The following is a 27,889-nucleotide window of genomic DNA, read 5'->3' as shown; positions in this document are numbered from 1 at the left end:
GTGCAAATAGTTTTCATTTGTTTATGAGTTTAGCTTATTTGATTTAGGAAGTAATTGCTCTGGTAATTCTAGGATCTATTTGGAAATGCTGCTTTTGTTTTATCTTTGTTTCCAAACTTTGGTTTGTGTCACATTTGGTTTGCTTCTATCTCCAAAAAAAAAAAAGCTGGAACTTTTCCACGTTGGTAATTGATTTGTGTTCCGACACTGAAAAACTGAAAACTTACCAAACATATTTCATGTCACCAGTTTTTTAAAAAGTAGAAATAGAAACAAAAACAAATATATTTTAATGGACCCTAAGCTGTTCAGTGTCATATGTTATTGAGGGCCTTATGGTTGATTGATGCTATTTTATGTGAATTTCAGTGGCCTGCGAAGTGGCTGTTTTGGGATTGCTAATGTGATCCTGGTGAGTATCTTCCTAAGTTTTATTTATTTTAAAAAGGTAATCTTGGGAAGTTTGTAACTTTTATCTTTGTTAGGTAATTTTCCCTGTGGATTGTCTGTTTTTGTGGTAACAGTGATTAAGTAAGAGTGCGAGACATTATGCTAAACTACTTTCTGACCTATATTCCACTGTATAAGCATGACATTATTCTAATTGACTCAGTATATCTTCTTCTGAAACCCTTTGGTGCATTCCTGTCTACCATGGACTGCTTGATTTTTCTGGGGACTTAGCTCTACTTTCTCCTCTAGCTTGACCTTCCAAAGGTTCAGCAATGCAGCAATCTGCATGCTCTGCATTTGACTTGACCACTATTACAGAAAGGATGCTTCCAGTTTCCATTATTCTTTATTGTCATTTTTACTCTTAATGGATGTTGCAGCATTCCCTTCTACTTGTTTGTGCCAACAATCTCGACTCTCGAGTAAAGGAAACTCTTTTGCAACAGTTATAACATAGATTATTTTGCTGTGGATGTTCCTTGTCTTTATTTTCTTCTCTATCATGTTTTTTTTGAGCTCCCCCTTGTTGAGAGCTCCTCCCATATGGTCTTTTTCGTCAGTCTTCTAGCATCCTTCTTGGTTTGATCCAACATGTGTTTTCTTAGCTGCTTTATTCTTTTTAAAGCTTCTCTTATTAAAGAGATCCTTTTCCTCATCCTTCACTGACTCCAAACATTTGCTTGTTTGCATGGGTGGCTAATGTACTCTCTCTGCCCATCCATGAGTGGCAGTGATGAGACCATTATATTCTGGCCTAAGGCCGTGAATAATAGTTCTTCACATCATTGCCTCTGAAATTTTAAGTTTTTGAATCTAATTTTGAAATTTCTTGACAAATATGTCTAAATTTTGTAAAATATTGACTTATAGTCATGTTTTGCTGCGAGATTGACAAAAGTTCATTTTCTAACTGTGGGAGGTTTGTGTCATTTGTTGTGGAGAATAGAGTTGCTAGGGTGTGTACACGTTCTTGGGTGTTTTTGTGTCCTTGGTGTGTTGTAAATTACAGCTCGTCTTCTACAGTTACTGCTAGCACATACAACGTTTTGCTGGCTCTCACTTTCCATTTCTTCAGTTCTTCAACATCTGTTGGTTGTGTAGTCTGACTACCACCAACAATCTCCATAATTCTTGTCCACACAGGTGAAATTGCATGCGAGTATTCCAATTTTTGTATTTGTTATGGCTGAGCTTCTCTATTTTGCTTGTAGCCCTGCGCTTAACTAAGTAAGTTTGGTCCCACACCAATTTGCGTCACAGTCCTAGGCTACTTACTAGCAGAATCTCCTCATACCATGATCTCCTGACTAAAAAAAATCAATTTAAGGAAATCAATTAGGTGCCCAACATCTTATAGTTAGACTCACAACAAAACTCAAGCACACTCACATACACTCAAGAACAACTCTCACACATACACTTGGATTGATGTCTAGCAGGACCAGCACCCACCACTCACACACACACTTAAGACTCTCTTTCGGAGCTTTGCACACATTCACACTTCTTTCTTTTCCTGCTCACTCTTATTGGACAACAATCACATCTCTTGCACAGCAACAATGGAGCCTTAAGCTCCTTGTATACTTGTTAATGTCGGTTGCAACCCGAATGGGAAATTTCTAGGCGGCTGGGTTTGCTGACTATAATTTCTGGAGGCTTCTTCCTGATGGCAGGCAGCATGCCTGAAATTTCTAGGGAGAGGGAGAAACTTCTTGAAGAGATATAGAGTTGGTGCTCTCTCAACACCCTATTTTGTCTTTTAAGTATCTTGTTGATTAGGGCCATCAATCTACTCCTACCTGATCTAGAAATGCATCTACTCCGATCGGATGTAGATAATGCCTTCTTCATATTTACTCCTTGGATTTATTCTCCTTGTCTTCTTGATCTTTTATTGGGCTAATCACATCATCATTTTGAATGATGTTATAGGTTATGATTCATCTGAATTAATCATCTTCACTTACTGAAGGTGCATTTGGATAAAACAACAAACAAAATCAACTTGAGTCCCACTTGATGAGTCAGCTATATGAAGGTGCATTTGGATGTGCAACAAAAATAAAATGGCTCCATTGTCTTTTTAAAAGACAATTTTAAGTGGGTAAGGTTTTATACTGTATTGCTATTTGAAGCTGGTGAAATCATCTTTTTGGTGGCTCCATTCAAGATGTTGGTTTTTAGGGATGTCCAGAAACATCTAAGCCACGAATCATTAGTCACCAGACTCACCACTCTCCATTAATCTAATCTGTTGAACATTGTTAATAACATTCATGCAAAACTAATATCTTATTTTCTGAATTTAGGTTTCTAAACATTGTCATTTTTTCCCCTGGTTCATGATTGTGATATCACCCGATTCTTTCTGCAAAATTTTGCAGGTCAGGCATCTGAGGGAAACTTTAATTTCAGCTATTCTTTTACAGGTTTTTGTTTAAATGCTTGCTGCCGATTGTATTTATCAAACTTGTTATGTTAGCCAAATTTACTTTTCACATATATTTATTCATTTGATAAACAATATTCTTGGTTTGTGTTACTATTGAAATAGGATATATTCTTTTTTGACATGCGAGAAGTTGGTGATTTAACGAGCAGGCTTGGAGCAGATTGTCAATAGCTGTCTTATGTTATAGGAAATGATATAAGTATGATATCACGCAATGGCCTTCAGGTATTTTCCCCTTGAAAACAAGCTTTAATGTTGATGGATTTCTTTCAGTTCTATGAGTCTAATTTCAAGTTAAACAATAACTGTCAGGGGACAGGTGCATTGATCAATTTTCTAAATTTAGCTTGGCCTCTCTCATTATCAGCATTGGCAATATGCTTTGTTCTATCAACAATATTTTTGATTTATGGCCAGTAAGCATTTGTACCTCTTTACACATTATTAGGATCAGTAGGTTGGTTTGTAAGTTTCTCTCTTTCAGAGTTATGATTTCCGTTTATGGTTACAAAAACAAAGAAATAAAAATGAGGTTATTTTTGTAATTACCTGGTGTTTAATGTGTTCAATCTGTTGCTTATGAAATTTTTGTTTGTATTTATTATTTCTTTGACCCATTCGTAGGTGACAATTTTTGTACTATTCTTGCATGCACACAGTTTCTTGCCAATAACCCTTTAAAATGCTCAGAATTGATGATGTTTGGGTTTTTGGAATCTTCATTGTTTACTTGTTTTAAGTGTTGGGGCAGGTATATCAGGTCTTTTCTGGAGCTTATTCCCTATTTAACTTCCAAGTTAAATTTGAACCAATACTTGCATCAGAATCTTCAACCTGTTTCTGTTGAGGATTCTTTCTTTAGACATGTTGTGTGCACACACACAAAAGATTCATTTACAGATGGTGTAAAACTTGTTATGTTGACAACTCAATAATTTTCATGCTGTTCTCATTTTGACTATCTAACAATTGGATCACATTATCATTTTATTCTTGTCATGCATGTCAAATATCAAGGTGATAAGAAATTATGAACTTTTTCATCCAAACACTGCTCCAAATTGAGTTTTATTTTATCTTGTGTTCACAGTAAATGATTGCTGTGAGGGTAATGGGGAATATCTGGTTGATTTATCTTTGACACACATGACAAGAACAATTGCTGTATTTAGTTCAATTGTAGAATTGTCAGAATGTGAACATGATTAAAAATTTATTGAGAGGAGTTAACATGACAAGTTTCACACTAGGTGTAAATGGAACTTGCTCTCTCGTTCTCTCTCTCTCTCTCTCTCTCTCTCCCTCTCTATATATATATATATATATATATATAAATGAGGGTTCAAATGACACGATGTAAAACTAAAGCACTTTTTTGTAGGGCCACACAGGACTGCAAAGAGGGATAGTTGCTGTTGGATTTAAACTTTGTTTGATATCGTGTGTGTGTGTGTGTGAGTATCTCAAATTTGGGTCCCATTCAACTACAAGCATGCTTCAATCAAAGTGGTCAAAATTAGAGCATCTTTTGAAAATTTTAGGCCATTCATAGGATTTTAATTTGGACTAGCTTGATTGTACCCCATCGGTTATCAAATGGGGTTCAAGTTCACTCGATGGACATCCTTTCTTTCTCATGATGGCAATTCTTTCCACAGTACCGTGAGCATCCTGCAAAAAGCAGTGTAAAGCTGCCTAATTTGGGAATCGTAACACGTTAAATAAAAATCACAATTGATTTGGAAATCTTAACATTAAATAGAAATTCCAATTAATTTGGGAATCCTAGCAATACACACACATGTGAGTATATATATGGACGCATGCATGCATGTGTATGTATTTCAACAGTCAGAATAGTTAGTGTGTCTAGTTCAACTGTCGGATTGTCAAAAAGAAAACTTGGTAAAGAGTTTTTTATAAAAAAAATTATTGATAGGAGTGAACTGACAAGGCTTAGACTAGGTGTGAATGCATCCTCCCTCCCTCCCTCCCTCTCACATGGACACATATATATATATGTATGTATTATGCATGCCTGTACATTAAGTATGTGTTATTTGTTTTTTAGTGTATAGGATACAAAATCCCTTCTTGCATTGAGAGGACCCCCCATGGTTTATAACACTATCTTTAGTACAAACAGTGTAAATCATTTTTTGTGGACAAAACTATCATTTTGTCTGTTTATTTTTAAAGTGAGAAAAAATATTCCTAAAACTCAACCAAAATTAAATGAAAATTATTTTTAGAAAGTATATTTTAGGTAAGTTAATGTTTGAATTTAAAGGAGGAAACTCCATTTTGTTAAAAAATAGTAGGACTTGTACATATCATGTATAAATGTATGAACAGTGTAAATCATTTTATATATAAAAATATTATTATCTTTTAAAAGAAGACAAAACATTTCTAAGATAAATGAAATTAAATGAAAACTAAATAAAATTACTTTAGAAATTTTATTTTAAATAGTTAAATTTCAAACTTAAAAAAGAAAAAAAATCATTTGATTAAAATAATAAGATAAATGTTATGATATTATAAATTTTAAATAAAATATATATCTAGAAATAAGCTAGCTAAATTTCTCTGACGTTTTTAAGATTATTGTGAAGTGTCTAATATATTTAATAAATAATAATCTAACTACTAAAGGTAAATTTTAGAAACAAAATTGTAGACCTAGAAGTACCTTCCAAATAATAAAATTTAAAATTAAAAAACTCATAAATTTATCATTAAGTAAACAAATAGTGACAATTATTAAAGATTTAGATAGTAAATAACAATTTAGAACTTGCAATAAGCTTATTGATATTTTTATTGGAAGAACTAATGTATTAGGATTTCTTACTAAAAAAGAAGGAAAAATGTATGTGTATTTCTTAGATTTTCTACATATAATGCTATATAAATACTATAATTTATTATTTTATATAATTTTAGTTAGAGCACTCCTGCCATATCATATCTAATATTTAGAAGATTTGTCAGGTCTTTATATTTACAGTGTCATAATAGTATCTCATGTCTTACGTATTTTATAGTTCCAAACAAGAAATAACATATAGTTTTTATTTGTGACTTTAAGTATTCATACCTCAATACTTATAAACTTAATTATGACAATATAATATTAATTTGTTTTAAAATATTTAAACTTCATTAAGAATATAAAAATATTTAACGCAAAATTATTCACATCAAATCACATGCAACACACATGACATATTCACTAGTTTTCTAAAAAAGAGTACTGGTTGAAGGAATCATATATAAATTGTACAAACTAAATTTTTATGTGAACTATCTTTGTTTGCGAAATGGAGGGCTTTTACTTGATTGGCTTTAAGCTGTAGCACTACTAGCTCCAAGCATATATATTAAACGTGAATTTAAATTTATCTATTCCTTCTAAATGCTCTAAATTTTGTTTCTGTTCATTTGATCCACCTTTTAATTCTTGGGAAGTATCACTAAAACTTGTTTTCTTGGATAGGTACCAAAACAAAGCAGCAAAAATTATCCAAGAGTACACTGCCCGTGCCAATGAAGTAAAAACAGAAAACTAATTTAAATTGCCTTAAAAATTTTGCAATTTAAATTAGTCCTACTATTTGAGCATCTTTTCTTTCTGAACCTCAGGTTGCGCGAGAAACAATTTCTTTGATCAGGGTTGTCCGAGTTAATGGAACTGAAAGAAAAGAGCTTGGAAGGCAATAGTTTTTACTAGTATTATTGCAATGAATATTTTTGTATTTGCATTGGCCTTTTCTCTTTGCACACACCCGTCAGAATCAAGGCACAAGTATTATTGCCCTCTCTCTCTACATAATCAAGGCACAAACACTGGCACCCAAAGCTTACAATTGTGTAATTGTGATCATGACGGACATTTTATCTGTCCTTAATGGTGGTCGATACAAGCAATGGCTGGACAAATTAGCTTTTGTAAGCATGCGGGAAAGTGTGGCTTATGGATTCTGGAATTTGAGTTTCAACACTCTATATCGTTCAACACAGGTTTGACTCCATGTCCTAATTTGTAAGTTACAAAACTTCAGTTTTCTCCATTAATCTGTCTTTTGGCCAAAAAATTGCTGATAGTTTTCTCATAATTTATTGAGAGGAATTGCCAACAATTAATGGAATGTTAGTCGTAAGGAGTAGTGTTTCAACAAACTCTCCATGTTTTCCTTATTGTTCTAACCAATGTTTTAAAAGGCTTAATCGAGGCTTGCGTCAAGGCAAGGCATGCCTAAAACGCCTTGAGGTTTAATTTAAAATACCAAATCCCAAAAAGGCTAATGCATTACACACTGAGGCTTACACATTTGCACAAAAGGCACGCCTTTTGGGCCTTTTTACTTGAGGCATACGCATTTTGGGGGTGTGATTCTCAAGTAAGATTTGGCTAGAAAATATTAACTCCATGTTTATATAAAAGGAATGTCAAAATATGAGTTGATTTCTAAAACTCTTGATCCTCAACCTTTCCAAAACAATTTATTTGTATCTTAGGTCTTGAAAAATAATTTGAAATTTGTAATGTTATAGCTATCTCTTGTCATGATTTACATAATGAATTTAAGTTAGCAATTTTTTTGAATGGACAACAATTAGTTTGCAAATTATATTTGATTTTTTTTTATACATTATTTGTGATTTTCTTAATTTTTTTCTTTATTTTTAAAATATGTAATTTATTTACATATTTTTATCTAAAAATAAAATCTCAAACGGATAAGCCCCAACGCCTTAAGGCTTATGCCTCGCTTCTTAAAGGTTAGAGCGCCTCGCCTTATGCTTTCGCCTTTTAAAACATTGGTTCTAACAAAATTTGTTTTATCTTCTCTTGATGCTACTTTTTTTTTTTTTTTTTCAAAATACTTATTTAAATTTCCCTGGCTGGATACTGTTGAATTGTAATTTGTTTCTTTATAACCTGTATATATATATTACTGGGTCACATAAGCTTTGGAGTTTGGATGCCATTATCTTGTCATCTATTGTATGGTTGTATTTTTCTGTGTTCTGGATTTTTTCCCTCCATACTCTATGTGAGCATAGTCATTCAACAAAATTTCAAACTATGATCAGAAATTATTTTATTCACCAAGTACTGTAATTGATATAGTTTTTTTCCTTAAGATGTTGGCCAACAAATTCATAGACAGTTATAGAATTGATGTCTTTAGTAACTTAGTTACTTGAATATGTTTTAGCAATCTTGCTGCTTAAATTTTGCATCAAAAATTTGTGATTGTGAGCGAGTATACTGGTCCAATGGTTTCAATAGGATTCTAGCATTGTAGCATATTTCTATCTAAAATATTAATCAAAGCATTGCAGTACATCAATTTTTGATTATATGAGAAAAGAATATTCAAGGAGAATGAGAAATCCTCAAGATAATAGAGGAAAAGAATAAAAAGCAAAAAAGAAAACAATACAATAGGAAAACAAAGTAAACAAATGAAACCAACCAATCACACTGTATGCCTGAAAAGTCCGTACTGCCAACTCACCCTGTACAGTAAACCTAAATGGAAGTCCAAAATATAAATATTCTGTCCTGTATAAAGAGATGCCTCAATTCAAGAAATTTCTCTTCAGCCAAAGTACACCCAAATAATAGCAAAAACTGCAGCTGCCACAAAATCATTGCATTTTTTTTGCTTCCCAAACCCTCTAAAACCAACCAGAAAAAAACCTCCAAGAATGAGGATAATCCAAGAGTTTAACCGAAAAAATTTGTTTGACGAGAACCAACCTACAGAGCAGAGGAAATAAATAGGCATGATCTGCACTATTAACGTAACACATAACTCATAGGTCTGGAGATATGGCCATATAAGATATTCTAATATGCAGCAGATTGCTGGTGTTATCTCCATTAACAGTGGCCATCCACACAAATGCCTTCACCTTTGAAGGAGTTTTAGCTTTCGGCACTCAATTAGCAAGAGGAAATGAATGATAAAGATGAGAAAAGAAAGACTTGCAAGAAAAAACCTCAAAGGAGTCCTAACATCTGTACCAATGTTTTAAGAGGCTCAATCGAGGTTTGCTTCAAGATGAAGCATGCCAGAAATTCCGTGAGGCACAGTCTAAAATACCAAATCCCAAAATACCAACACATTCATACCCCAAGGTTTACACATTTGTATAGAAGGCATGCCTTGCACCTGGGTGTGTGAATTTCAACTTAGATTTGGCTAGAAAATTATACCAACTTGTTTTATGAAGAAAGAGTTGATCCCTAAAACTTGAACCCCAATCTTTCCATAATAATTCATAGTTGTGTCATTATGAAAGTAAGTTTGAACTTTGTAATGTTACATCTATCCCTTTTTTATTTTTAAAGCTTTTGGACCGTTGGAGGCCCACTCTAGGCCTGGGCTACACAATGGGAGGTAGCCCATCTCCCATCCCATGCCCCTTCCTGCCCCTCCCAAGGTTGGAAGCTGAGACCTTAACATGGAAGTCCAAAACTCTAGCTGTGGGAATGTTCCCTAGGGGATAATATTATTACTCTGTTTCGGAATTATTTACTTAATGAATTCAAGTTAGTATTTTGAGAATGACCAAGTAGTGTACAAATTGTATTTGACTTGAAAATTTTATTTGTTATTTTCTTAATTTTTTCTTAGCCTCAAAATATAGGTAATTTATTTACATATTTTTATCTAAAATAAAATTCCTATAGGACTTATGCCTTTACGCCTTAAAGCTTACACCTTACCCACAAGTGTTAGAACTCCTCGCCTTATTTCTATGCCTTTCAAATCGTTGATCCTCACAAAAAGATCCTATCAAAAGAAGGAGAAGAAGGAGATGAAAATACCTTATTAGAGTGTAACCAATTCAGGTGTAAGGAAAGCTCCTCCCTAATAAGAAAAAGCTGAAATAGGAGCCGTAAGATGCAAAGGCAGACAAAAAATAGATGGTGAAGCATATGGAAAATGTGTTTGTCCCAAGCCAAATCTCCTTCCAAAACCAACCCTACGGCCATGTCCCATTTTGTATACGATACACTGAAAGAGGAAATGATTTACCTATAAATGAAATTCCATAAGCTTTTGTGAGAAAATCTAGCTACAATATTAGCATCCTGCCCATTCTCTTGTGAACCAAACGTCCTTTTAATAGCCCTATGTGGAAGGGAATCAATTTCCAAAGGAGAACACCATAAGCACCTACCCACCAAAGCAATGTTTTTAGACACAAAATTATTGAGACCCAAGCCTTGCTCTTCCTTGGACCTGCCGATGACCTCCCAACTCAGAAGATGGTCCCTCCCCTCATCCACCCTTGACCAAATAAAATCTCTCATAATCCTCTCTAGTTTTTTAACAACCAGAATCTTAAACTAGGATAAAAAAATACAAGGGCATTGAATAAGGACAAGCGCGGATTAAAGTCATGTGACCTCCAAAACAGAAGAGCACATCTTTTGAGCCATCAAGACATTTCAACACCTTAGTAACTACTAGATCCCAATCTCAAAACAAGAATTCCCACCTAATGAAACTTCTAAACAAGTCAAAGCCCACTGTGAGATCCCATAACCTACAAGAATGGATATCTAGTTGTCACCTCTGGGTTAAGTTGATAGTAGCCAAACCTCACCTACCTAAACTAAGCTGAAGCTCTAGAACTAACTCAAGAATTTCTAATATAGTGATAACATTACAAAAAGATGACCTATCATCTCATAGGAAGAGAATAGTATCTTGACAAATTGCTCACTGCACATGAGAGATAATCAGTGCATCCCTATCAAGGCAATATACTGTACAAAACCCCTTATGATGGCCCTCACCATCATCCTACTTAACACTTCGCCAACCAAAACAAAGAGAAAAGGAGATGAAAGGAGCTCCTTTTGTTGCACCTCTTAATTCTAAAACCAAGCCTTGGGTTATCCATTAGTAATCACAGAAAAGGAGGTAGAACTGTAGAAGACACAATCCTTAATCCTGCCGCATCACCTAGGGCTAGACCCAAAACCCTAGTATCTAAATCCTTATCCAAAAAATGCATACTAGTCATACATACACTAACTAACCCTATCATACATCTAACTATCTATTTTTATCTTATGTTTCATGGGTTGATTGTTCATCCTTATTTCATTGGTTGTTCACCCTTACTCTTCTTGCGGAGAGTATGAATTTGTATACTGAAGAGGAAAAATAAAGATTTGGAATGAGAGATTTGTCTTGTAGCACATTGCTTCATGGAATTAGATTATTTCCATGGGGGAGAAAAAGGGGGGTGGTAGGATAACAACTAGCATGTAGCATTTTGACTTTTTTTATTGGGGAGTGGTTTTAGAGATCTCCGTTTCAAGGATGCTACATTTATTTGGTTCTTTTTTTTTGTTTGGGGGGGGGGGGGGGGGGGGGGGTGGGTGGTTGTTTACTGTTGTGGCTAGTAGGCGTGATAGGTTTTCGTTTTGTACTGAGTGGGAGGACGAGTTTTCTATTCTCTCCTAAGCTGTTCTCTTGAGGCTTACTTTTGATAATTTTCCTTCTATGTTGGAATCAAGTAAAGTTTCTTGGGGCCCTACTCCTTTTAGCTTTGAAAAACGTGATTGAATCATGTGACTCTTTAGCTACTGGTGGGGAGCTCTTGGGGAGAGGAAATGGAGAGGGGTTGGGAAGGGTTTAGATTTATGAGGAAATTGAAGCAACTAAAGGACAAGTTGAAAGAATGGAATAAGGAGGTAATTGGTGATGTTAGGATTAGAATCTCCTGCATCGTAGGTGAGTTGGATTCACTGGATAGGAAAGAAGATTTTAATCTCTCGGGAAGGGAGGAGGCGAAAAGGATCTCTTTGAAGAATGAATTGGAAGAGGTAATTTTAAGGAAATGAGAAGTTGGAGATAAAAGATCAAGTTTAAATGGGTCAAAGCTAGCGATGGGAAAATGAGAACGAGTTTGATTAGATTGTTGGATGTGGGAAGAGGGAGTGTCGGATTGCCTCTTGGATCACCTATTTCTGTTCTAACCTATATTCTAACAATGATGTCTAGAACGATGGTTGAGGGTTTAGAGTGGAATCCTAGTTTTGGAGATTAAATGTGTTGGTTGGAGAGACCTTTTGATGAGGAATGAGTGAGGGGTCTTGTATTTGGTATGGAGAGGGATAAGGCTTCGGGACCATAGGGCTTTAATATGGCTTTTTTTTTTTCAAGATTGTTGGGATGTGATTAAGGGAGATTTATTTAAAGCCTTTGGCTAAATTATTTTATGGGAAGGGGATTTTCAGCAAGAGTATTAACTCCACAATTATTGTTGTGGTGCCTAAGAAGAATAGATCTATCAAGATAGAAGACTTCAAACCTATTATTCTCGTTTCTAGTGTGTATAAGCCTATAAGATTATCCTAAAGTTTTAGCTCATAGGCTGAGTGCGGTGCTTGATATGACAATTTCTAGTGCTCAAAGTCTATTTATGAGGGTTAAACAAGTAGTGGATGCTATTTTGGTGGCTAATGAGGTGGTTGAGGATATTTGAAGTAGAAAGAAGAGGGTTATCTTTTTTTAATTGGATTTTGAGAAAGCTTATGATAGAGTTAGTTGGAATTCTTGGATCAAATTTTTGTGAGGAAAGGATTTGGTGAGAGATAGTGTTGGGTGGGTGTGGGTTTGTATGTCTAATATGTGTTTTTTGGTAATAGTGAATGGTGAACCTAAGTCTTGGTTTAGTGCCTCGAGGGGCACTATACAAGGTAACCCTCTTCCCCCTTTTTTGCTTGTCTTAGTAGTGGATGTTTTGAGTAAAATGGTGGATAGAGTAGTGGATAGGGGGCTGGGTTAAAGGGTTGGCAGTGCGGAGAGAGGATGCGGTGGTTTCACACCTTTAGTTTGCTGATGACCCCATTTTCCTTTAGATGATCATGGCCCTTCTTTCAAGAGTATTTGGGTATTCTCCATGGTCTTAAGAGCATGTCTTGGCTTAAGATTAATATGGGGAAGAGCAGCCTAGCTGCTATTAATGTGCCTGATGAGTCTGCTAGGGAGTGGTCCGCTAATGAGGCGTATGGTTTGTTGGATTGGCCTTTGACATATCTAGGGGTCCCTTTTGAGTGATAATCCTAGATCTTTGAATTTTTGGAATCCAATAGTGGAAAGGGTGCGAAGTGTTGGATGGTTGGAGGGGGATTTCTCTTTAGGGTAAAATTACTCTTATTCAGGCCTTTGTCTGGTATCCCGTTGTATTACTTGTCAATCTTTAAGATTCCTGTGGGGGATTGCTAGTAAGATTGAGAAAATTATGAAGGATTCTTGCGGTCTGGATTCAGGGGTCATAAGGATCATTTGGTGAGTCGGGATGTGGTGTGCAAGTCAAAATTGGAGGGTGGGTTGGATCTTGGAGGGTTGGTGTCTAAAAACACTGCTCTCTTAGCTAAATGGCTTTGGTTTTTTCCCTTAGGATCCGTTTGGATCAAGGATTTTTCTTAAGAAAAGAAAGGGAAAAGAATATATGGAGGAAACTCATTTTTCATTGTATTTTCCTTCTATATTAAGTACTATTAAAAATGAAAATTTATTTGATATGATTGAAAATTAATCAAAATCTAATATTAATGATGTATAAAATTAAAATTTGTTCTTGGATTCGGTATATTTCATACTTTCTTTCTCACTTTTCTTGATAACCAAACATGAAAATGCTGATTCTTTGGTATTTTCCTTTCCTTTCCCTAATATTTTTCTAGTTCCAAATAGGGGCCTTAAAGGATTCTTCCCTTTGGCATAGTGTCATTAGAAGCAAGTGTGGGTTTGAGTGAGATTGGGTGGGATATCAATGTTAATTTTAGATGTTCTTCAGAGTGTCTATGGAGATCTTTCTCTTAGATGTATCCCTTGTTCATTCCTCACACTAAATTTGTGGTGGGAAGGGGTTATCGGATTCGTTTTTGGAAAGACCCTTTGTTGGGGAATGGTGTCATATCCACCTCTTTTCCTTATCTCTTCTGTTTGAGCTCAGGGCAGAGAAGAGTTATTTCTTTCTTTGTTGTTGATTCGAATAGTCCTTTGGCTTCTTGGGATTTTCATTTTAGGAGACCTCTTAATTATAGGGAGTTGGTCGAGTGTTCCTCGTTGATTTTATTGAATAATTGTTATTTTTATTCGGGAATGGATGCTCGCTCTTGGTCCTTGGATCATTCGGGGGTATATTCTTGTAAATCATTTTGTTAGTTCCTGACCCAATCTAATTCTTCCTTTCCTCTTTATTCTATTATTTTGAAGGCCAAAGTACCCCCAAAAATGGAGGCTTATACTTGGTTGGGCGTGCTTAATAGAATCAATGCCATTAACTTGTTGCAGATTAGGAGACCATTGAAAGCACTTTCTCCAGATGTTTGTGTGCTTTGCTATAATAATTCAGAGGCGGCATCCCATCTCTTTTTGCACTGTGCTTTTGTTTGGAGTGTCTAGAGCAAGTTATTTGGTGTTATGGGAGAAAGCTGGGTTTGTCCAGAATCAGGGGAGAAATTTTTGGCTATTTCATTTGTGGGTTTTGGAAGAAGGAAGGACAGAGCTGCGTATGGAAATGTGGCTTCTTCGCATGTTGTGGGGGTATTGTTGGAACATAATGCATGTATCTTTTAGGGGAAGAAGTTGAATTCTTAGCTGGTTTGGGAAAAGATTCACTACATGGCCTTGTTGTGTGTGTTGGTTTGGGGTATTTCAATGGAGGTAGCTTTTTGGAATTTCAGCAAGATTGGAGTGATGTGATGGTTTGATTTTGGGAGCTGTTGTTTTGTTTGTTTTGTTTTCTTTCTTTTGTTGTTTATATGTTTTCCTTCTGGTTTATTCCAGATTTTTATAGGGAGATGTCTCATTCTCCTGATATAAATTCTGAATCTATTTGAAATCTCTTCTTTTGCTACTAGATCGGAAAATATTAGTTCCATGGTGAGGAAGGACTGCACCAGATGATTTTCTTTAGAGACCATATCCCAAAGAGTGAAAAATGTGCAATTAGATCTAGACGTCAAATAATCATGCGAAATTAGATGTTGCATGACATTGTTACAAGGTGAAAGGTAGCATAACTTATCAAGGTCTGAAAGTTCAGTTGGAATTTACAGCTTTGACATTCACTCCGTTGTCCATACCAAAATTGAAGAGGACAGTAATTATGAATTTACAAATTTCTTGCTGAACTTTGGACGTTTCAAGTAATTTAGAAGTATTTTCACAAAATGACCAATTTTTCACCCAAACTGCCATTTTAAAACAGAACTGACATTGGATTTATATTGGTTAACCAAAAATTATTTGGTTTTCTAGAATTTGTTTTTTGGGTACATAGATCCTACCTTTGGCCCTCACAGAGGTAGCTCAATTAATTCTGAAGTCCCTCAAATGCCCCTCCAGACACTTTTGGGGGGAGCTGAAACCTCATCTCTAATGAGTTGAAGTACTGCAACCACTGGGCTTCTCCTTCTGTCGTAAAACTGATAGAATTAAATCACGGTAACAAAAACCTGACCAAGAACCCTCTAAGCGATCATAGTTGTTTAATAATGGTTAGATTAGAATTTAATCAAACCCATCACTAGTATGAGAGGTGACGAGGACAATTGGGCTTCACAGTTGTCCTTTGTTAAATTGATTATTTTGTCTAAAATTGATAAAATCAAGTTTAAAAGTCCTAATGAAACACAACTTACATTGACTTTATTGTTTAATATTGTTAGATGAGAAATGAGTCTTAATCGGCACATATAATTTAACTTCTTGCCTACTTTTTAAATTATTTTGTGGGTTTTTGCATTGCTGCTGGGGGGACTGTCTCTTCTGACTTGTCATATATCACCTGAGCAACTTACAAAGTATGTACTATACTGTGAGTGGTTGATTTATGCAACTTGGAGGGTGGGAGACAATCTGTCATCTCTAATGCAGTCTGTTGGAGCAAGTGAAAAGGTCTTCCAGTTGATGGATCTCTCACCCAGCAACCAATTCTTGTCAGCAGGCAAGGACTGCTGATATATGTGTGTGTAAATATTTGTTGGGGCGGGTGGGGAAGGGGGAGGAGTTGTTTTAGAATTGTCGTAAACTTGAAATTTCATTTAGTTAAACTGAGTTTTAGTTATAGTACATATTCCTCCCCCACCCCACTTTTTGAAGTGGAATTTGCTATGCGTGCATTATTTACCTACATGGATATGGGATTTAATTTTTTTTTAATTTAAAAAAAAAAAACAAAGAATAACTGAGATTCATTACTTGAAACTGCTTGTTCATGAGTGGCTTTATGAAGGTATGCTTAATGGGATGGAGTTGTTTTAGGATTGATGGAAACTTGAAATGTCACTTTGCTGAAGAACGTGTTGGTTATGGAACATATTCCTCCCCCACCCCTGCGCATGTGTGTGTGCGCATTCTGTTCATTTTGTGAAGTGGAATATGCTACAATATGCATTATTTGCCCACATGGATATAGTATTCATTAAAAAAAAAATTTTAAAAATCAAAGAATACTTTGCTTTCTGTTATATTTTCAATATATATTACTTGGAAGTGTGTGTTCATGAGTGGCTTTATGGAGGAATGCTTAGCAGGAAAAAGAAAACACCAGTAGATATGAATTGTGTGAAGTTTAATTATTATAAAAAAAAACATTTTTTTCTTTAGATAGAGGAATTTAGTCAAACAAAATAAATATGTAATAAAATTAGAAATCTATGTTATGTAGTATGCATAAAAGTTAACAATTGGCAAAAAAGTTCCAATCCATTATAAATCAAAATAAAAGCGTTGATGTTTGAAGATAGAGCTCAACTGAAATTGAAGTCATAAATATAAATGTTTGTGTGTGTAGAAAGATTTCACATGAGAAAAAATGAAGAAAAATAAAAGAAAAGCTGTGTACATTGCTTGACTATGCAAACTGTTCAATTTTTTTAGCTAGAGTTCGCAAAGTTGAAGGGCCAGTAATTTGAATTTCTGCTTCACAAATAGTTACTAGTATTTGTATAAATAAAATGTTCATTCATAACCCATTGCACCGTACAGGAGTGAAATTGCAGAGACTTCTGGGACATATAGAGTTTGTGAATGTGTCCTTTTACTATCCCTCAAGGCCAATGGTATGCTTTTTTATCTTTGATGTATTACAACTGTCCTTACATGGGTTAAAATTTACATTAGTTGTTTGAGAGAAATGCATTAAATTCATGTAAAATACATGCATGGATAGCTGGGAGTGATGTGTGAGGTACAGAAGCTTGTAATTTACATCACCATGCATTATATTGATTCTGTATTTCTTGATGCCAAATCTCTAGCAGCTTTTACAAACTTTTTTTTCTCTCATATTTATCAGATTTTTATAATAAAAATGTGGAGCTAAATGTTTTTTGTTGGTAGATCACAGTTTCAACTCATGGAAATAGCCTCTCCAAATGGTGTGGGAGCTTTGTGCACTGGTTGTTGCATTTTTTTTTTTAAATTTTAAACTCATGGTACCTGACTGCACCTGTGTGGCATTCAGACATTCTAACCCTTTTTTTTAGATTTGAGTAAAACTGAAAAAGTAATCTCTTTGTACTAATACTAAGACAAAGCCAAAGTTTAAGGAAGGAGGACAATGAATAAATTGCAAAAATTATGTGAACATGCCCACAGCCAGCATTGAACTTGTCATATTTCTATGGTATAAATCCTTGCTGATTATTCACCAAGGTGGTCCCTATGAACAATCCATTTTATTTAGCTACTCACGTGTAGCAAAAAATGGGCAAGGGTGGTCTAGGTCATCGCCTCGAAGCAACATGCTGTTTCGGTGCTCAGGTACAGTGTCAAATATGAGAGGGTCCTGACATCTGGAAATGGACAGGTAAAGAAGTTAGTTTTAAAGGCTATGGTTAGTGTTAAGGATTGATATACATTGTTGGCCCACAACCTAACAGCTTGAGGTTTTAGGTAAAGTGGTAGTCTAACATGGTATCGGATATAGGTTTCCAGGAGTTCTTGGGTTCTAGTCTTGTTGCCTGCATTTATTGATTGTTTGTTAAGAATTCTATAACCCTATATTGGGTGTGTTTGTATATCTCTCCATGTGCTGTCGAGCTGCGCATGCTGTGGAGTGTTAAGGCTTGATATACAATGTTGGATGTTGGCTCACAACCTATCATCTTAAGCTTTTAGGTAAAGTTGCTAGTCTAATGGTTAGATTAGCAACTTGGAATATTGGAACTAGTAGAAGATTGGAAGTAGTTGACACGATGATTACAAGGAAAATTAACATTATATGCCTTTAAGAAACTAAATGGATATAGGAAAAAGAAAGAGAAATTGAAAAACTAGGATTAAAGTTTGATACACCAAAGAAAAAAAAAACATAAGAATGGGCTAGAAATCATTGTAGACAATGACCTAAAGACAATGCGATTGATGTTATAAGAGTAGGATATAGAATCATAAAATAAATGTGATCTTACGACAAGAGATAATAAATGTCATTTGTGCTTATGCTTTTTAAATAGGCTTAGTAGAAAACCTTAAAAGACAATTTTAGAAAGATGTTGATAATATTATAAAAGGTATATCAAGGACCGAGGAAAAATTTGGAGGAGGAGATCTGAATGGACACGTTGTAAGAGATAATAAAAATTATGAGAGGATACATAGAGGACATGGATATGGAGACAAAAATGAGTCTGGAGAGATGATCTTAGACTTTGCTATGTCATATGATTTTAGTATAATAAATACTTGCTTTAAGAAGAGAGAAGAACACTTAATAACCTTTAAAAGTGGACAAAATAGAAGTCAAATAGATTTTTTTTTAACTATGAGGGTGGATCGTTTATCATGCAAGGATTGTAAAGTTATTCCAGGTGAAAGCCTAACCACACAACATAGAGTCTTAGTGTTAGATATATGTATTAAAAAATGGAAGAAAAATGATAAAATAAACCAGTGTAGGAGAATTAGATGGTGGAACCTAAAAGGAGAAAATATAATTAAATTTAAAGATAAAATGATCAAAGATAGGGATTGGACCTTAGAGGATGGGATAGATACAAATACTCTTTGGAATAGATTAGCTAGCTCTATTAAAAAGATAGCAAAAGAGATTTTAGGTGAATCAAGGGGAAGATTCTTGAATAGCAAAGAGAGTTGGTGGTGGGAGAAAGATGTACAAAAAATCATAAAGACAAAAAGAATTTGGTATAAAACGTGGCAAAAATGTAAAAACAGAGATAACTTTGAAAAATATAAGGAGGCAAGAAAAGATGCAAAAAGGGCCGTTAGTGAAGCTAAATATAGATCATTTAATAGTTTGTATGATAGATTAGGTACAAAAGAAGGGAAAAGAGATATATTTAAACTTGCTAAAGTTAGAGAAAGGAAGAGCAAGGACTTAGGAAATGTAAAATGTATAAAAAGTGAGGATGATATTGTCTTGGTTAAGGATGAAGATATTAAAGAAAGATGGCGAAGTTATTTTAGTAAGTTGTTTAACGAAAACCAAATAGAAGGCTTAAATTTAGAATTGTCAAATGAGGAAAAGACTAAAAATATAAGATTTATTCGCAAAATTAGAGTTAACGAAGTTAAGTTTGCACTAAAAAAGATGAAAAATGGGAAAGCTATGGGATCAAATAAGATCCCAATTGAAGTTTGGAAATGCTTGGGTGATAACAGAATTATATGGTTAACTAATTTATTTAATACAATTGTAAAAACTAAGAAAATGCCAGATGAATGGAGGAAAAACACTTTAATACCAATATACAAAAATAAAGGAGATATTCAAAATTGTAATAACTATCGTGGAATTAAACTTATGAGTTTATATAATGAAACTATGGGAAAGGGTAGTTGAACAAAGATTAAGGTTAGAAATGAATATCTCAGTAAATCAATTTGGTTTTATTCCTGGGAGATCTACCACAAAAGCTATTTATCTTTTAAGAAAATTAAAGGAAAAATTTAGGGAAAAGAAGAGGGACTTGCATATGATATTTATTGACCTTGAAAAAGCATATGATAGGATACCTAAGGAAGTTCTATAGTGGGTTTTAGAAAAAAAGGGTGTATGTTGTAGGTATACCGATGTCATTAAGGATATGTACGATGGAGTAATGACTAGTGTAAGGACTATAGATGGAGAAACTAGAGAATTTCCAATTACCATAGGTGTACATCAATGATCTGCTTTGAGTCCTTATCTTTTTGCTTTAGTGATGGACCAATTGACTAAGAGTATTTAAAAGGAGGTTCCATGGTGTATGTTGTTTGTAGATGATATTGTATTAATTGACGAAACTAGGGATGGAGTAGAGGCTGAGTTAGAATTATGGAGAGAAGCTTTGGAATCTAGAGGCTTTAGGATAAGTAGAAATAAAACAGAATATATGAAATGTAATTTTAGTAATGATAGGAGGAATATTGGAGATAAAGTTAAACTTGATGATTAAGAAATAAATAGCACTTGTAGATTTCGATACCTTGGATCTATTATGCAAGCTGAAGGAGAAATTGAAGATGATGTAATGCATAGAGTTAAAGCAGGTTGGGTAAAATGACAAAGTGCTTCAAGTGTGCTATGTGATCGTAGAATACCCTTAAAATTAAAAGGGAAGTTTTATAGGACAACTATAACACCAGCTATGCTATATGAATCGGAATGTTGGGTGACGAAGAAACATAATATCCAAAAAGTAAAAGTTGCCTAGATGAGAATGCTTAGATGGATGAGTGGTATAACATTGAAAGATAAATTAAGGAATAAACATATTCGTGGTAAGTTAGGTGTATGTCCTATAGAAGATAAGATAAGGGAGGGAGGACTCAGATGGTATGGACACTTGCAACGTAGGCCTTATAGTGCACCTGTGAGGAAGAGTTACTTAGTTACACTGTGGGGGGCAATGGAAGGGGTAGGGGTAGACCTAAATAACTTGGGAGGAGATAGTGAGTAAGGATTTAATATCCTTGAATCTATCAAAAGAAATGATCCATGATCGCATAAATTGGCGGAAAAGGATTCATATAGCCGACCCCACTTAGTGGGACTAAGGCTTGGTTTTGTTGTTGTTGTTGTTGTTATGCTAGACTAGATACAAAAGAATGGGAAAAAGACATTTAAACTTGCTAAATCTAGAGAAAGAGCAAGTAATTAGATAAAATAAAATGTATAAAAAAAAGAGGATGATAGTGTTTTGGTTAAAGAAGAAGACATAAAAGAAAGATGGTGAAGTTACTTTAATAAGTTATTTAATGAAAACCAAGTAAAGGGCTTAAAAGTAGAACTGAAAAATGAGGAAAAGGCTAAAAACTTGAGATTCATTCGCAAAACTTGGTGAAGTTAAGTTTGCATTTAAAAAAATTAAGAATGGAAAGGCTATAGGACTAGATGACATCCCAAATTGAGGTTTGGAAATGCCCAAGTGATATGGAATTATTTGGTCACCCAATATACTTAACACAATTACAAAAACTAAGACGATGTTAAATAAAGGGAGAAAAAGCACTTTTATACCTATATACCAAAGTAAATGAGATATTTAAAATTATAATAACTATTGTGGGATTAAAATTGTGAGTCAATACGATAAAACTTTGGCCTTTGGGGAAGGGTATTGAACAAGACTAAGGTTAGAAATGAAGGTTTTAGAAAATCAATTTGGTTTTATGCTTCGGAGGTCAACTACAATAGCTATATATATATATATATATATATTTATGTCTATGAAGAAGATTAATGGAAAAATTTATTGAAAAGAAGAGGGACTTGCTTTATTGACTTAGAAAAAGCCTATGATAAGGAACCTAGGGAAGTTCTATGGCGAGTTCTAGAAGAAAAAGGAGTTGTTGTCGGTATACATATGTCATTAGGGATATGTACATAGAGTAATTACTAGAGTTTGGACTATAGGTAGAGAGTATAGGGAATTTCCAATCACAATAGCGAGGGTATGTTTTGGGCCCTTATATTTTTCCATTAATGATGGATGAACTTATTAGGTGTATTCAAAATGAGGTTTCGTGCATGTTGTTTGTAGATGGTATTGTCTTGATTGATGAAACTAGGGGTTAAGGAGAATCTAAATTAGAATTACGGAGAGAAGCTTAGAATGAAGTAGAAATAAGACAAAATAGTCATGATAGGACTTAGCAGGTATATTGGAGAGAAGCCTAAACTTGATGGTCTAGAAACAAGGTCTTAAATTTTGATTTTAACTCAATTTTGAAGCTCCAAAAGTACAAAATTTGGATGATGTGAGGAATTACACTTGTTTTTTGTACAAGTAGCTACGGGGTTTGCATAAAGATGAATTCTATTTTATTTATTATATTTCTAGTATTTTCATTATATTATATATATATATATATTATTTTTGTGTTTATTTATTTATTTATATAATATTTGACACGAATAGTTGAAGGGAATTTTTCGAAGAGGAAATGTATTACGAGATTTTGTGACTTCAACTATTGTTTTGGCCATTTCATAATGCTTCTCACCAATGATTTGAGATTGGAACATAGTTGACGTTGAATCTAAAAGATTTACTATTGGATAGATACCTTTGGTAGCCAATCTTGTTGATAGTACAAGGAGTAGCATCTAAATGTGTAAATGTCATGAGGAGCAAGGTCAGCCAAATCGTCCGCAAGTACATAACTTATTGAATAGAAGTTATGGACCTGTACTACAGTTCGGTGGAGGAACTTTAGGACACCCTTGGGGAAATGTGTCAGGTGTTGTAGCTAATCGAGTAGCTCTAGAAGCATGTGTACAAGTGCGTAATGAGGGACGTGAGTGATCTTGCTCGTGAGGGTAATGAAATTATCCGTGAGGCTTATGGTGGATACTTGGGCACCCAGAGACAAGTAAGGGCATGGTAAGCGATGAAATTATTCAAGGAGTTGAAAATAAGCATGGATCTAGAGATTCTTGAATAGGTCAACCCTTTGAAATGCTGCTGAATCCATGGGCAGGCAAGAGAAAACCTGGCAAACTGAAACATCCCGATTGAGTCTCAACTATTGATAAAGTAGTCATACTTCCTTCACCTAAACGAGAACTTGATTTAGTAGCTCTTTCCAAAAGGCGTGAAGGCAAATAAAAAACATCTCCTAGATAAGCTTCATGACCGGGTGGTCTTTGTAATAGATGAAGAGGCATTTGGCGATAAGCTTGCACTTGTTTGGAGAGATCGTCATGAATGATTGAATTATGTCGTTCATGGTACATAAAATATTCAGCCATAGTTGCTCCTGTATAAGGGGCGAGGAATTGTAATGTAGCGGGAGAAGTTGCCGTTTCAACTACCACAATAATTTATTATTCCTTTTTCCTGGAAAGTAGTTACTACCTGAGCCACAGAAGATGTTTTTTGACCAATAGCTACATAAACACATTACATTTTGACTTTGTTGATTAAGAATTGTATCCGTGGTTATTGTTGTTTTACCGGCCTGTCTATCCCCAATAATTAATTCTCGTTGGCCACATTCTATAGGGATATCAATAGCAATAAGCCTTGTTTGAATAGGCTTATATATGGAACGTTTCGAAATAATACCTAGAGCGGGAGATTCAATTAACCGAGATTCAGAAGTTGAAATTTCACCTTTGCCATCAATAGGTTTAGCCTGTGCATTTATAACACGACCCAAATAAAACTCACTTAATGGTATTTGAGCAATTCTTCCTGTTGCTTTTACAGAACCTCCTTCTTGTATCATTAAACCGTCACCCATTAATACAACGTCAACATTATTTGATTCCCGATTCAGAGTAATGCCTATGGTACCCTCTTCAAATTCTACTAATTCATTTGTCATTACTTCATCAAGACCATGAGTACGAGCAATTTCATCGTCTACTTGAAGTACGATACTAGTATTTACAATTTTTACCTCTCAATTATATTGCTCAATACGTTCTTGCCTAATATTACGAATTTTGTCATCTTGAATGGTTACCATGAGTATTTCTTAATTTTGAAAGCAAAAAAAAGTAATGTATACAGACAGTAGAAGGATTAATTGATTATTTCTTTTATTGACCAAAACATGCCAATATTGGCACTGATAATATGTAATGTAATTTATTGTTCAAACAACTATTTAGAGTTCCTAAAGCTCCTTGTAAGACTTGTTAAAAAACCCACTGCTGAACTTGATGAATCCCCCTTTGTTGTTCAAAATGGATAGTTTCATTTTTGTAATTTTCTAATTGTTCCAAAGTCTTAAAAGTTGAACTAATCAAATTGAATTTTTCTCATTTTATCTTAGAGTATCCATTTGCTCAAAACTTATCTTCTTCCATTTCTACTTTATGTAGGTGAGCCCGGGCTTTTTCTAGTTGTTCGATAGCCCTTCTGCATAGTTCTTAGGAATTTCGATTGGTATTCAAAATCCTTTGTTTTTGATTATCTAATAAATAGGAACGAATAAAGGCATAAGAGAAAAGCATATTATATTGTATAGTAATTGTGAGGCCCCACTTCTTGACTAGAGGGGACACCAAAGGTCTCTACCCTTCCTCTTTATCTATCCTAGGGATGGAAAGACCGAACTTTTGGTTTTTTCGTGTTGTCAAAGAGTTGAACAATGAAAATAGATGACAAATGCCTAATTGAATTGATTGGATCATGTAGGAACAATGTTCAAGTCTACTAGTTTGTTAGCTTGTCTTAGTTGCATACATCACTGTATTTCCACTTAACACCTATCGTAATGATAAACAACTCGTCACGCCGTGTCCTTCTCTTGAATTCTCAAAACTTCTGTTGCTCCATCCCTGTAGGGACAGAGAACCTATTGTTGTCTTGGTTTGTTAGAATTGCATCGATAGAAAATTTAAATTTTTTTTCAACCTTCTGAAACAATTCTTCTTTGTTCTGGAAATAAGGAAAGTCTTTTCAAATTGAAACTCGGTGTTGATTCTTCAGCAAATTCACTGATTAAGGTTAAGACATGACCAATTTCTGGTGATAATGCTTTTATCAAATGTATTATCTATTTTCTATTTAAATTCTCAGTAATTAGTATGAAGGATATCATGAATCTTATTCATCCAAATGGTCTCCATGGAATTTTCTATATAAGTTTCATTTCTATCACTAGTAAAGCATGGAATTTTTTTTATGAAAATTTAGAAATGGTCAATAGACAATAATATAAGTTTTAGAACTAATATATATTACAAGTTAAATAAATCTATATTGTGTATAAGGTGGAAAAGTTGTAATATAACATGCGTTTTAAGCATATTTATAAGGTAATGTGCATTAAACATATTCTTAGTTAAATAAACGAAATTTATAAATCATTTAAACATTATTTATTATAAAAATAATGATAATTTAGACCTGAATGGATAAATAAAATGTTGTAAGTTTATTATTTCAAAAGCCTTCGTAATAATCTTTTTGTTTCAATAAAAAAAGAAAATAAATTAAGAGAGAAATTTCACTTCACTCCTAAATCTCTTATTTGAATTCCAAGGAAATTTCATTCTATAGTTAAAATTTCAACAAGTTTTGTTAAATTTTTGATATTTCAATAAATTTTGGATGATTCGTTGAAATTTTAAAAGAAATTATGTAAAACGGAAATCGATTATCATTTTGATTTCGAGGGTGATGGAAATTGGAATTTTTGATGGAAATTTCGACAATTTTGTGGAAATTTAGGACCATGTCTTGAAATTAATAGCACTAGTTGATTTTAATACCTTGGATCTATTATGCAAGATGAAGTGGGGAAGTGATTCTAATGTGTTGTGTGATTGTAGAATACCTTTAAATTAAATCTTTTGCTTCGTCTGCATGAGCCAACAAACGGCGAGGTATGCTGCTACATTACTCCATGATCATGGAGTTGATTTATTAATTAAATGGATAACTAATGATTTGCCTATCTTGACTAATTGCTCAATGAGTTTTCTATATGGCACAAACCACTCTGCTTATTAAGATGACTCTGCTTCATTTTTGTGAACCTTTCCTCACCAACAGTCTGTCAAATATTCATCTGATATTTTTTATTTGTTTGTTTTTAAAAGTGAAATCATCCTGCTTTCGAATGAATGCTATTTAGATGGACATTGAACTTTGTCTTAAATACTATTTCATGAATTATTGCATGCTAATTGAGCTTGGAAAAGCACAATATTGTCACCTCGTATTTAACCCTTCCTAATCAATGCTGGATGTATTTGAAAAATGGGTCCTCTGTTACTAATGGCAAAGACATTTATTTTTTAGTTAGGACATCGAGCGTGTGCACTGGCCTTTTGTTATCATTGGCTGGAGTCTGGATATTTATTTTCAAAACCCAAATGAGCCTACATATTGACATACTTATCTCTAATTTTCTATCAACTTAAAAAGATAATTTTATGAAATGTTGAATCATTGGGTATTTTGTGAGACCTGTGTATCGTATAAGCCTTGATTATTATGCTTCATGGGCACTTGGAATTTTGGATTTAGCATGAATGGACCATCAAATGGACAACTGCATAAAATCAGTCAGTATTTGCGGGAAAAGAGTAAGAAAGGAAAAGAAATTATCTTCTTTCAAATGCTGCATTAAAGTCAATGGAAGTCATTTGCTTTATTCAGCCCCAAATAATTTTGTTTAAGCTTGAAACTTGTTCACAAATTGGTGGTTACATACTGCTTAACAATATTCAATTCATGCTTGCATTTTATCCTTAAGGTTTAGAGTTCTCACTTTGATGTTGTATCAAATATTTCTAATGCTCAAATTTAGTTAGTTTGACGCCCTCCATATGTGTCTCTGATTTACAGATTTTAGTTGATGGTTTTTCTATCAGGAAATTGGACATTAGATGGTTGAGAGAGAGAGTTGGTTTTGTTGGACAGGTCAGATTACATTAACTGTAACGCATACTTTGAGCTAGCCATGAGGTTAAAGCAATGAAAGTTAACTCTTTGCTGATACATAATTCATTGTATCTCAGGGGATTCTTCAAGCTTTCAGAAATGATGTTAAAGCAAGTAGGACTGTCATCATAATTGCACATAGGTGATTTTTCTCTGCTGGCATCTTGTTTTTGCCCTTGGATGTGAGATTTGAATTGCATTTTGGTGATCTACCATTTCAGGCTGTCCACAGTTGAATTTGCTGACAGGATTGTGGTAATGGATGGTGGTCAGATTATTGAGGTAAGGCTTTTTTATTTCATGAAAGTTGGAGTTTTGGATGCTAGAATACAAAGACTATATTGTGGCAGAGCAGGAAATTATAGCAATTTCTGTTATATTGCTGGTTTACTGATTCAACTGAACTTGACAAGGTCTTTTCCTGGGTGATTAGATTTAGCTGCAGAGTCTCTTTGTTTGCCATTAAAATGTGTATATGAACAAAAACTAAAATGAGTCAAATGACTTGCCTATGCAGATGGGTGACCACGTGGAACTCCTTCTCAAGGATGGACTGTATGCACAGCTTTTCAAATTACAAACAGATACCTTTATTTAACTTGGGGCTGTGAATTTTTATTTTCGCTTCCTATTCTGGATACTTCTTGTTACCAACATGCCATTAATGGGATGAAGATCTTCTGTCCAAGGAAAACTGCGGTTTCAACTGATTACCCCTGCCCAAGTTTATGCCCGGGAGTTGTTTTGCACATGATTATGCCGTATTATTTCCAGTTTTTATATCCAGTTTGAGAGATGGGCATGTACTGCTAATGCTCTATGAAAGTATCGTTGATACAATCAATTTTGACTTTAAAATTTGTATCAGTTTGGAAATTTTCAATCTGATTTTTTTAAAGAAAATTTGTTCAAATTGTTGCATTCTTGGTCAAATTTGGACAACTTGCCTTCTTAGCTGGAGAATAATTTGGAAAAAGGGTGTTGCTGGACCACAAGACTCCCTACTTTGTGAGAGTAGGGGGAGGATCACTACAGTGTATGCAGCCTTACCGTTGCTTTTATGCAGAGAGGCT

At 34.3% G+C, this 27,889-nt stretch overlaps 1 pseudogene; it reads left to right on the top strand.

Moving 5' to 3' along the window:
* Positions 1-189: 189 nt before the first annotated feature.
* Positions 190-27,736, top strand: LOC131168693 (ABC transporter B family member 26, chloroplastic-like; annotated as a pseudogene).
* Positions 27,737-27,889: the final 153 nt, after the last annotated feature.

Source organism: Malania oleifera, chromosome 11 (assembly GCF_029873635.1).
Source record: "Malania oleifera isolate guangnan ecotype guangnan chromosome 11, ASM2987363v1, whole genome shotgun sequence".
Lineage (NCBI taxonomy): Eukaryota > Viridiplantae > Streptophyta > Magnoliopsida > Santalales > Ximeniaceae > Malania > Malania oleifera.
This window is presented reverse-complemented; position numbering and strand designations above follow the sequence as displayed.